Raw genomic sequence first — 13,569 nt, forward strand, 5'->3', positions numbered from 1 at the left:
AGTGCCCAAGTCTCCATTTATTTCATTGTACTCAAGAAGGAGGGTTCCTTTTGTCCCATCCTGAATCTCAAAGGTGTCAACTGTCATCTGCGGCTGACGCATTTTCTCATGGAAGCATCGTGCTCGGTAATAATGGCCGTGCAGTCAGGGGAGTTTCTGACCTCCTTGGATCTGTCCAAGGCATACTGTCATATTCCCATCTGACTAGAGCATCAATGCTTTTTGCGGTTCGCAGTTCTGAGATGCCATTATCAGTTTTGGGGCCTGCCCCTTGGTTTCGCCACCACCCCAAGGACCTTTTCCAAGGTTATGGTGGTACTGGCAGCGGAATTGAGAAAAGATGGGATCCTTGTACACCTGTATTTGGACAACAGAGTGACCCGAAAGGTGATCTCCCTGTTGCAGGAGCTTGGTTGGGTGGTGAACCTGACCAAGTGCAGACTTCAGCCTACTCAGTCGTTGGAATACCTCGGGGTCAGTTCTACACAAGTCAGTACAAAGTTTTCCTGTCAGAAGCATGCATTCAGAAGTTGATGACACAGCTCTGTCTGTTATTAAACACTCTGCACCCAACCATATGGTCCTTCCTGCAAGTACTTGGCTTAATGGCTGCGACCCTGGCAGTGGTCCTGTGTGCGAGGGCGCATATGCGTCCTCTTCAGCGCTTCCTGCTGTCTCAGTGGAACCCGCAGTCTCAGGACTATTCGATTCAGCTCTTCCTGCCGATGGAAATCTCCTCCCAACTGCAGTGGTGGCTGCACATGGATCATCTAAGGAAGGGAGTTTCTCTAGCGCCACCGAACCTTCTAGTACTGACATTGGATGCAAGCTTCCTTGACTGGGGGGGGCTCACTGTCAGGAGCTGACAGCGCAAGGGCGCTGGAATACAGAGGAGTCTCTCAGGAACATCAATCGTCTGGAAGCCAGGGTGGACCAGTTGACATGATTGCAGTTCAGCAACAGACTGCAGGGTCGATTGGTCCAGATAATGGCGGACAATGCAATCACTGTGGTATATATCAATTGGCAGGGAGGAACCATGAGCCAGCAAATGTCACAGGAAAAAGATCAGCTTATGGAATGGGCAGAAGTGCAACTCCAGATGATCTCAGCCTCACATATAGCAGGAAAAGACAATGTAAGAGCAAACTTTCTTAGCAGGGAGAGTCTGGACCCAGGAGAATGGGCCTTGTCAGATAAGGGATTTCAGCTAATTCTAGATTGCTGGGGCCCCGTTCCTAGACTTCCTGGCGACTTCTCACATTGTGAAAGTTTTGTGATTCTTCATTCTCAGGAGAGATTCATTAGGGATCAATGCCCTAATAAAGGAGTCGCTGGAAGACAAGTTGCTATATGCCTTTCCCTTATGGCTCATGTTGGGCAGATTGATCCGAAGGATAGAGCGCCACAGAGGGATGGTGCTCTTGGTTGCTCCTGATTGGCCCAGGAGGCTGTAGTATGCAGATTTGCAGCAGCTCCTGGGGGACTCTCCCCTTTGACTTCCAGCACAGAGAAACCTGCTAAGTCAGGGTACGGTTCTTCACGAAGATCCTACTCGATTTTGTCTTTTGGTATGGTCCTTGAGAGGGCTCGATTGCTGAAATGTGGATACTCAGTGGCAATGATTTCCACTTTGCTTAGGGCTAGAAAGTTCTCCTCTTCCTTGGCCTATGTGCGAGTTTGACGAGTCTTTGAGGCCTGGTGTGAGGAGTGAGGTTCTCTTACTCATTTGGCCAAGATTCTGCACATTTTGGAATTTTTGCAGGATGGCTTAAATAAAGGTTTGGCTCTTAATTCCTTGAAGGTACAAGTAGCAGCTCTTGCCTGTTTCGGGGGTCAGGTGAATGGTGATTCCTTGTCAGCTCATCCTGATGTGGCCAGTTTCCTGAAAGGAGTGAAACATCTTCGTCTTCCCTTGCGGTTTCCAGTACACTCATGGAGTCTAAATTTGGTCTTGGATTTCTTAACCGGTCCTATGTATAGACTGATGCGAAGCCTGTCCGAGTGGTTACTGACCTTGTGTTTCTTGTGACAATTTGTTCTGTGCGGAGTTTCTAAGCTGCAGGCCTTGTCTTGCTGGGAGCCTTTCTTCTGGGTGACTACAATTAAATCAGCAAGACTCAGCCATGTAAGAGATCGTGTTATATCTATTGCGGGAACAAAAGTCTGGAACTCACTACCAACGCACTAGAGACTGTCAGCAGAAAAAAAGCAATTTAAATCTGAATTGAAAACTTGGTTATTCATGTGTGTTTTTGCAGAGCATGAAACATCTTTACAGTGTATGAAACTTTAGATATAAGCTGCAAAACACCAGAATATATTATATGCTTAACCTCTATAAAATCTGTTCTTATTTTTTATTTTATTTTTATAGTAATTAAGTTTATTGCCCTATTACTGCTATTTATATTTATGCAATTTGATATTTTGTTTTAGATTTAATTTTTATTTGATTTTACCGATTTGATATGGTTTTTTACCATGAAGGTCGGTATAAAAAAGAGTTAAATAAATAAATAAATAAATCTTTTACTCTAACAGCTAATTCATTTAATTTTTCCTCTTTTATGTAGTTTTTAGCTGTTACTATCTTAACAAAACAATGTATTTATTGTGTGTTTTAACTTGTAAACCGTTGTGAAGGCATGTCTGATGTAACGGTATAGAAATTCTAATAAACTAAACTAAACTAAACTCCAGGGGCAATACAGCTGCATACTGTTTCTTCTTTTTTACCGAAGGTGGTCACTGAATTTCACTTGAATCAGTCCATCTCCTTGCCGCCTCTGGACAGAGAGTATCATCTGTTGCGATCCTTGGATATCATCCAATATCTGGAGGTTACTGAGACTTTGCGGAAAGCAGATAGCCTGTTTGTTCTTCATGGCAGTACTAAACAAGGGGAACTGGCCTTGCGGGCTACAATAGCCTGTTGGATTAAGGAGGTAGTCATGGCATCATATATTGATGCTGGCAATCCATTAGCTAATCAGGTTAGGGCTCATTCCACTAGGGCTCAGGCAGTGTCATGGGCAGAGGTTAGGTTGCTATCTCCCATTGACATTTGCTGAGCAGTGACATAGTCCTTCTTACACACCTTTTCCAGGTTTTATCATCTGAATATGCAGGGCTGGGAGGACACATCTTTTGCATATGCAGTTTTGACTGGATCGCGGGCAGCCTCCCGCCCTATTCGAGAGTAGCTTGGATACATCCCACTTGTTGTGGATTCATCTGACTGTCCTAAAGAAAAGTAAAGTCTCAGGTAACTAGTAATTTCTCATTCAATGTGTATGCAGTCAAATTTACACAGAGCAAATCCATTTTTCTCTCACTTTCCACATAATATGACATGCTATAGCTAATATTTGGTATAAAGAAACTACAAGACTCAAGCAGATTAATACTTACCCTCCAGAGGCAGACCTTGGCTCCACAGTTCCTGCAGGAACTCCGGCTCCTGCAGCCACATAACACAGATTCACGCCTTCAGGACCTCCAGGTCCCGCTAACTACTAATTTGGCTGTTTGAAACACAAGAGCCTGTAAGACCCATTGCTAGGACCCTCATTACATAGAAAATGTCTACACTCCACTACACATCTCTTATCTTCTCACCTCTAACTCCTCTGATGGATACCTCTTGACAAAATGCAACAGTAGGCCTGCAATCAGGCAGGAATATTAAAGCCAGCTCACAATGGTACAGAAGCATCAGTCAGAAAATGGGAAAAAGTTTCTTGCCAAATCTTCCTCTGCTTTGGCAAGAAACTTTTTCCTGTTTTTTTGACTGGTGCTTCTGTACCATTGTAAGCTGGCTTTAATATTACTGCCCATTTGCATTTATATCTTTCTACAAGAACCAAACTTTTCTCTTTAGCCTACCTTAGAACTCTTGTTTTTGGGGGGGATTTCATGCTCAGACTACTATTTTGGATGTGGGAGGGGGGAATGAGTGAAGGGATCAGAGACAGGGGAAGAAGAGTGAGTGATGGGATGTGGGAGGGCAAAAGAGTGCGTGAAGGGATCAGAGAGGCTGTGAGTTGTGTGGGGCAGAAGGGGAAAGCACCTGTAAAGGTGTTGCAGGGTGTAAGTGAGGGGATCAGATGAACTATGAGAAGTGAGTGAGATGATCAGAATCGGGAAGTTGTCTGTGAGTGAAGTGATCAGAGTGGGTAGAGAAAGGATTTGGTGTGGAAAGAGGAAGGAAAGAGAAGAGTGGGTTGTGCCCGTTGGTCGCAGATGGCTGCGACCTCTCATGCTCACCTCTTTTTTTCCCTGCACCGTCAATCATTGGGAGAAAGGTGGCCTCCGTCAACAAACGCCGACTTCCCCGGCGTCCCCGGGATATTGTAGGCGCTACTGACCGACATCTTTCTTCCGGCATCACTTAGGCGCACGCACGCAGGCCCTCCTTATGAATACGTCATAGCAGGAACCTCGAGGGCATCCCCTCCCAATGACATCAGCACCACTAGTGTATTTATACTGACTGGCCCATTGCTAGGACGAGTTAGCAAGGAGTTCTCTCACTTGTTAAATCCGCTCTAACTTGGATCTTCTGTTCCAGACTCTCCTCCTGGCATTCAGACATTCTGAGTACCCGTTCCTTGGAGGACCCTCCTGCCTGGGACATCCTGACCTGCTCCTCGGGTATCTCTGCTGGGACTTCCTTGTATGAGTACATTCTCCACTTCTACCAACTTTACTGAAGATTCCACAGCATACACTGTTCCTCAGGCCTCTACCGTTCTTCAGCCTATCTACGATACTCTATCAGTGCCTCAGAGCTACACCACCAATACGAGGTCTACGGCCTGATTCCTGTATTACCAACCTCTACCTCCTTGGCATCTATTCTACAGCTTCCTCGGCATACCCCGCGTTGCGGGCCACTACCGGACCTCTGTATCTACATCTGCAACCTGATTATAGTATTTACTCAAAGATTGTGTTTTATTACATTTCCCGCTCCTCGGGTTCTGTGCTGTCTTTTCTCCTTAATAAAGTCTCTCTCACAGCTGTGTCCTAAGTCGCTGAGACCACACACACCGACGGTGAGGCCCATGGGGCTCCTCCCTGTGGGCGGAGACATCTCTCACCTCGGCCCAGGGTTCACAATTCATCAAAACAATAACAGAGTGTGAGTGAGAAGAGCTTGTGACATTGCTCCCTTCCTTACAATCCCAAGGAGGCAAAGAGCAGTTCATGCTTTTGAATTTCAGGCCCCGCACCCCAGTCTGAGGACAGCAGACAGCAACACCAGCCTGCTCCCACCCCCTAAAGTGGAGGGAGCCAGCTGATTCTGGCTTGAAGAAGAGGGGGAGGAGGAGAGTTGCTGCAAAAGGTGATTTTCCATGGAGAGGACGAGCTGAAGGATCACGAGGGGGGGGAGATCTTAACGGCTTTAGAATCACTGGGGTGAGATCCAAGATGGCTGCTACTGAGCAGGACGCATGAGCACGACATTCTTACCTTTTCGTCCTGAGACCACTTAATGCTGCGATGCCGCATTTGGCCCGAAAGCATCGGGCCAAGGAACGGACCCTCCCCATGGTCCCCTCGGATCCCCTCCTCTTGGACCCTATGGATGCCCACATTCAGCGGGGACAACGATCGGGAGCATTGCCATTGGAGGTGGAGACGGGCTTTGTCTTATCGTCCGCCCCTCCGGATTTGTCAACTTCTCTCTCCCCGATCCCCAGGGTTCCTCCGACGAACCCGGCCACCTCCAAGAACCCAGGAGCTCTGTCAGGAGGGGCCTCTGCCGAAGTTTCTGAGGCCATGTGATCCGTTGGAGAGGAGGCTGGTACAGACCCCATTAGGGGCCTTGTCGGCTCGCCTGTTGAAGGTGTACCAGCTCCGGAGGAGCTAATCTTTACCCCTGTCTTGACTCCTCTCCAGAAAATCAGCATCTCGATATTGGTAAGACCTCCAGAGATTACTATTGATTCTATCTGGGAGGTTATAGTAAATCTTGGATCTGGTATATCTTTACAGTTGAATCCTATTGTGGGCAGAGTCAATACTATGGAAAATACTTACAAGTTAACAGAACATTCTATTGACTCATCTCAAAAGGAATTTACAGTACTTAAACAAAATACTCAAGCTTTAAAAGTTACTTAGGACTTTTTAATAAAAGAAAATCAACAGCTGCAGTATAATGTTGAGAATTTGGAAAATATTATATGTGGGCGAAATCTCCGCTTTATTAACTTTTCTAAACTTCCTCATGTTTTGGCGAAAGATATGTTTAGAAGATACTTAATGAAATATCTTAAAGTGCCTGAAGCAGCAGTTCCTCCTCTATCTAAGCTGTATTATTTACCCCGTTTATAAAGAAGGAAAATCAAGTTGGTGCACAATCTGTAGACTGTTTAACTCCTAGTATAGATTTGACAGCGCTATTAGAGACCTCAGACTCTGCCCTCACACAAGTAGCCATTTTAGTGGCCACATTTGCCTTTGAATTCGACAAAGACTGGGTTTTGAGTCTTTACTTTAAAAATTGCCTCGAGCCTTTTCTTCAGTGTGCAGTGAGGGTGTTTCCTGACGTCTTGCAACATACCTAGAAGAAGTGACACCAGTTCCTTTTGATGAGATCAAGGGTTCTGCAGATTGGTGCAACATTTCTCCTAAAATTTCCATGCAAATGCTTGATTAGATATAAAGGACTGTCTTATGTTTTCTTTGTCCCCTTCACAATTATCCTTTTTCCTTGCTGATAAACCACTGTTAGAGTCTAAGAATTTAGATTTAGCTCAGTACGGTACTCCTATAGAAGGATGAGTACCCTGTTTAATGTATATATTCCCTGCTGAATTATATCTGCTCTCTAGCTTTATTTCCGGATATTCCCCATTAGGGTTTCTTCCCTCATTTTCTATGATTGGATGTCCCCAATTATGGACTTATGGGTGAAGGAATGTACTTTGTATTTCCTGATGTTTATTTACAGAGAGATTTGTAACTTCCTTCTCTTCCTTTTCACCCTTTGCTATTTCAAGATTGTATTTCTTGATTTCAACAAAAATGCATAAATTAAAATTTTAAAAAACAACAACAAACAATCACTTGGGAAAGAGTGGGACAAGGACCACTGAGGAATTTATAAAGGGAATGGGGATGGAGGATCACAATCACCAGGGCAGAGAGGAGGAGTGGATGAGAGAGAGCTGGGTACTATCTATCTGCCTTCTCCTCCTTACCCTAGTGATCCTGCATCTCCAAGCTCCAGCTGTCCTTTGCCTACCAGTATTCACCAAGAATGTTAAGATTGTGAAAAATGTGTTCAGGTATTTGTGTGTGTGAGAAACAGTTTCACCCGGCCCTGGTCTCACCCCTTTCACAGGCCATACTTGGACCCACCCATCTCACTGCCCTTCACAGCTCCACTTCCTTTTTGTCTACAAATTAAGCCCTGCTTTCAGCTAATACCTGAGTGTCTGTCAAGACCTGTGTCCTATGGATTTCTGCTGACAAGCCATGCTCAGTTCTTCCCTAATCACCCACACAATCTGTCTGTCATGATGAACTCCAGTGTAAGGATCTAAGCCCTTTCAGGACTTTCCAGGTGCATTGCCTCATCTGTTCCACTAAACATTAAGGTTACTGCCACAACTTCTGTCACACAAAACTCCAGCTACAAATACAACTAGCCCCTTACAGAAAGGTGGTACTATTCTTGAACCCTCTACCACTCCTAACCTAAAAGTACCTCCCAGCTTTCAACCTGATGAAGACTAGTAACCCCATGTTTAAAAAAACATCCTTACCAGTTAAACTCTTTTCTGAAGGGCGTATGCAGAATGCACCAACCCTGTAAACTGCATGAGCTCTGCAATACCAGAACTCTCAGTCCTCTGAATAACCTTTTAGAGAGCAGGAACCCTTTCTGAGCACACTCCTTAATGACCCTGGAAAGCTGGAGCCCTCCAGAATTATTCCACCCTGTTACCTGGTGACTCTAATCAGGGTTACAGATGTAATTATATTGTGCAAGCAATAACTTTTTAGTGATAGGTCATAAGGATGTAATTAGAAAACAAGATTGCAGTATATTTCTAAGCGCAGTTGAACTTATTAGTCACAATAGCATCATAATAAAATCTCATATTGAAAACCATAACAAAAGATGTAACAAAACTTTTAACCCAACAAAGCTATCAAATTATTGGAGAATATGATTCACCAAAAAATTTTATCTCAAATCTGAGTGCAAATGTTCTTCTGCGCTATTTGATTGTACCCCTGTTTCTTTTAAAGGACAAATGAATCAGCTTATCAAATAAGTGATGGGGGAAAAGGGGATAAAATGAAGTTGAAGAACTCAGAGCTAATGATAATGGCTTGACCATGAGTGGCAAATGTAAGGGAATGTGGGCCAGAATACAGTGATTAAATAGTTCAGTGCTACTTGTTCCCTGCCTCGCCCATTCCTTTAGTTTAGTTGGAGTGCATGTATGGTCCTTTGGCACTCTTGAATGACTATTTACATTCTTTTCAAGCACTGGAATGATTTAATGAAATTACAAAACCTACTTTGAAAGTTCACACAGATGCCAGATAGAGTTCAAAGGCAAAAGCGTAAGCTCCATACTCCTGCAGCTACATGAGATAATAGAGGCCTTGAAAGCAACTGTTGATAATTCTTCAAATATTTAAGCTGTTTTCACAGCTGAAAGTCTTGTTGCTCAAACTGATTATAAATATCAGTACATACATTTTTTAGGATGGCACACTAAGTCAAATTGATTAAGACAGTCAAGCCCAGCAAACAAAAGTTTGCTTCTTGATAAGGCAGTGATGCTTACTGAAGATCTCTTCAATACATTAAAAACATTCAGGCCGATACAGTACAGTGCGCTCTGACGGAGCACACTGTTAGCCTGCTATTGGATGCACGTTTTCCCTTACCCCTTATTCAGTAAGGGGAGGAAAATGCGCGTCCAACCCGCAGCACCTAATAGGGCCCTCAACATGCAAATGCATGTTGAGGGCCTATTAGGTAATTGCGTGGGATACAGAAAGTAAAATGTGCAGCCAAGCCGCACATTTTACTTTAAGAAATTAGCACCGACCCAAAGGTTGGCGCTAATTTCTTCCTGCACCGGGAAAGTGCACAGAAAAGCAGTAAAAACTGCTTTTCTGTGCACCCTCCGACATAATATCATAGCGATATTAAGTCGGAGGTCCCGAAGAGTAAAAAAAGTAAAAAAAAAAAAAAATTTGAATTTGGCCTGCGGCTGTTGGTCCGAAAACCAGACGTTCAGTTTTGCCGGCGTCCGGTTTCCGAGCCCGTGGCTGTCAGCGGACTCGAGAACCGACGCCGGCAAAATTGAGCGTCGGCTGTCAAACCCGCTGACAGCCGCCGTTCCTGTCAAAAAGGAGGCGCTAGGGACACGCTAGTGTCCCTAGTGCCTCCTTTTACACAGATCTACCGCCTGCCCTAATTTAAATGCTGAATCGCGCGCACCGGCGAGTGGCCGTACGTCCACTCTCCCGCAGACTTTACTGTATCGTTCCGATTGTTAGCAAAGGGCTAGACTGATGGCTGGCTGACAATGCTGTGCACTGTGATATAGAAGGTTCCCAACTTGATCCCTCTAAAGCTGTGGAAGTGGCCCATAGCTTGAGACAAGTACCAGAGGACAGAGGAGCCTGGATTCCAGCTATTCTTGCACAAAACCTTATTATTTACAAGGTAAATTAAGCAGAAAGGCCTGCTTACCTCAGCAGTGCTTGAAATTAAAAATGTAGCCATTACACATAAGAAGTTTTGACATAGTCCCCGCTTCCTTCTCCTCCCTGGATCCTCCTTGTTCCCTCCTGGGCCTGTCGATTTATCTCCCTGCTAAGGGAAATGCCCTGGAACCAGGATTCCCTCCTGGGGTATGTCTGAAGCTGGACCAGGCCAGATATCTGTAAGCAGTCCCTTAAGGTGTTCTGAGATTCTTCCATGTCCACACTTTTACAATCCCCAAGTTGGATCTTCCACTCCCCAAGTTATGCGAGTCTGGGATGTTGCAGAGGCAACACTTATAGCCCCTGAGGTCGAGGGAGGGAGTCATCATTATAGTTCAATGGTGACACTTAGTTGCCAAATTTATACTTATAAACTTGTCTGGTTCACAATTTCCCAAAGATAAAAGCCCTGCCTTCCTTCAGATTTGCATATCAGGTGAAGGAATAACCAAAGATAAATGGGGGGTTTTGTGTCTACAGATAGAACTTGCCCAAGAACATAAAACCCATTTCTGTATTCATTCATCATTTTATCACTCAAGCCAGATCATACATCAAGGATACATTACTTCAGGGGATATCAGACATTCAGGAGGAGCATATTCTAGTAACCATGGATTTGGAATTTTTATGCACCAATATACCTCAGAGGGAAGCCTTATCATTACTAGAATCCTTGTTTGTTCAGAGTCTAGTCCAAGAGAATTCTGTAGGCATTTTTGTCAGAATTAAGAAAAATAGTGTTAACCTGGAATTTGTTTATGTTCTTGGGAGAGTTCTATCTGCAGACAAAAGGAGTAGCAATGGGGCAAGCAGTAGCATCCGGCGTCGCTAATTTATATGTATCAGTTTGAAGAGAAATTTTTATACATTTTGGAGTGGTTTGATTACATCAGGTTATGCAGACAATTTATTTGATGATGTCTTCTTTATTTGGACTTTGTCATCAGAGAAATTATAGGAATTTTTACAATGGCTGAATGCGAGAGATTTAAATTTGTGATTTTTCTGTGCAAAGCCATTTATAACAGATTTCATATTTAGATTTAATAATAATGAAATAAGATCATTCATTGGTTACCACTTTGTTTCAAAAGTTGACAGATCAGAATATTTTTTGTTGTGTATAGCAGCAGTCATCCCCATAGCCTGAGAGACAGTCTTCCTTCACAGGATTTGCCACGATGTATGGGAATATAAAAGCAGGTTTCAGAGATGTACCATCGGTTTCTCAGTCAGGGTTTTCCCAGTAAAGTAATAAAGAGAGCATATAAGAGGGTATTATATGCACAGAGATTGTTACTTCTCGATTATCAACAACCAACAGACAGCAATGGGATTGTGTGTGTGTGTTGAAGTTTATGGACCAAGCCCAACAAACTGCAAAGATCGTTCACAGGAACTTTGTTGGGTGGCATTAGAAATCCCCTCGGGGAGTGGATTTCTCAGCTATATTAAATAAAAGAGAATAATACTGGATTTACACTTTGGATACTGTAGACCCTCAAGGCCTGAATAAATAATTAGAGTGGTACACATTCAGACCGATACAATATCCATACAGGAAAAACGGACACTCATGATTGAGCACCCGCTTCAGTAAAGCACGCCCATCCACCTCTCACGGACGCATGATGCTGTAGGCTTAATGAGCCACTGTGTTAAAAAGGAGGGGCTAGCGGAAATTGTGCATCCCTAGCATGTCCTCGTCATCGTGCGCCCATGGGGAAGTGACTATGTGCAGAGTAGGAAAACAGATGCTCAATTTTACTAGTATCCATTGTCCTAACCCATCCACAACCACAGGTTAGGAAATGGATGCTCGTAAATTTAACATCTGTTTTCCTAACCTGACCGCCAGCAAGACTTTTTAAAAAATTGTTTTTCATGTTGCTGCTTTCTGTTGTTCCTCTGACGTAATATTGCCATGATATTAAGTTGGAGGAATCACAGAAAAGCAGTATTTTCTGCTTTTCTGTAAAACTTTGGAGCTGCTCAAGACTTAACGCCTGCTCAGGTCTGATGTTAATTTAATAAGGATAAAATTGTGCACATCAGGCGCAAATTTATTTTCTACATAAGGGGGTACTAGCTAATAGTCTCATCAACATGGCATTTACATGTGTTAATCCCCTTGTTGCATAAAGGATTATGGACAAGCATCCAACTGTAGGTTAACCTGTGCGCTATCCTAAACCATGGAATTGCATTGGCCTGAAAGTTTTAAAAACACTTTTTAAATACTATCAGCATTTTGTATTATACTTGGAAGTATCATCACGTGAATTTATTATGTCATTTCTGTTTGGTTAAGAATGCTGTATGGTTTGGTTGCAGACACCATGAGACTATTTGAGCTATGTATTATGTTCATGAAGTTGCTCAATGAAATATGAGTTGGAATTGCCGTCTGATGCAAGAGAATTTGAAACATGGCCCCATGTTGGGATTATCAAAGAAATTTGTCCCATTCAGTTAAATTTATTCACACTTTTTGGCACAATTGTTTGATAAATAATTTTTTATTGTAAAAAGAAAATTGAAACAAATAATTAAAAGGGACCATCTAAACTGAGTAGACCAAGGGCTTTATTTATTTAATCCTGGCATTTGAAAGGTTCAACAATTCTTGTCTAATGGATATAAATGAAGTTTGATTCAATTGCAACATTACTCTCTACTTCAATGGCAGGGGGAAAGGCGGAATTCGAGTTAGAAAACAGCCAACTAGGTCCACAGCTTTTGCAATCTCGGGAATTGATGAGCATGTGGGTAACCTTCACAGAGCAGCAGTTACTACCCTTATCAAAAAGCATGGGATTACTACTCTTAATCAATAAACCTTGATACTTTGATGCAACTGAAACATCGCTCTCCACTTTGACGGCAGGGAGGGGAGAGGAATTGGATTCGGGAGACAACCAACACAGGCTCTGACGTTTATGGTCTAGGGTTCCGATACGCAGACATAAGGGAAAAAACACAGGACTGCTTCTACAGCCAAGTCCATAAGCAAAGCACATCAAGCAGCAGTGTCTAAATTTTCAAGAAGGCTGATCACCCAGTAAAAATGTTGCTAGCAGTACATTTTTTATGGGTTATTATAAGGCTTGTGGGAATAGAGATGTGCTTCGGGTAAAAATTTCGTGTCGGGCTTCGTTTCGGGGGGCCCCCTTGGGAATTTCGTTTTTCTCGTGGTTTGGGGTTTTTTTCCAGGGGCCCCAGTTTTCAGGTTAGTGCGCACTATCAGGAGTTAGCACACACTAACTAAAAAATGAAATTTTTTCTGAAATTTCAGAAAAAATTCAATCGTTTTTCGGTTCTCCCGAACCATTCCAAATTAGGCAATTTGGTTGCCATAAGAAGCTTGCTAGGCCTACTGGATGGACCATTTGATCATTTTTTGCTATCATTACTATGTTACTATGTTAATCTGGGAGCCTTCCAAATCAGCTAGAGGCACCTTCAAGTCCAAACCACCCATACAAAGAGACTAACCTAGATAATACAGGTATCAATTTGAGGAGCTTTTGCCCTCCGCAATCCATTGGCAACTACAATATGGCTAAATTGTGCCGCAGAACTTTCTTATTCCATAAGAAGAATGATATCTATCCCTGTAGTGCAGGTTTAGTCAATTCCATTCCTCAAGAGCCACAAACAAGCCAGGTTTTCAAGATAGTCACAATGAATATACATGAGATAGATTTGCATGTACTCGTACTCCCTCCATTGTATGCAAATCTATCTCATGCATATTCATTGTGACTATCTTGAAAACCTGACCTGTTTGTGGCTCTTGATGACTGGAGTTGGCCA

The sequence above is a fragment of the Rhinatrema bivittatum genome, chromosome 2 (assembly GCF_901001135.1).
Source record: "Rhinatrema bivittatum chromosome 2, aRhiBiv1.1, whole genome shotgun sequence".
NCBI classification, from domain to species: Eukaryota; Metazoa; Chordata; class Amphibia; order Gymnophiona; family Rhinatrematidae; genus Rhinatrema; species Rhinatrema bivittatum.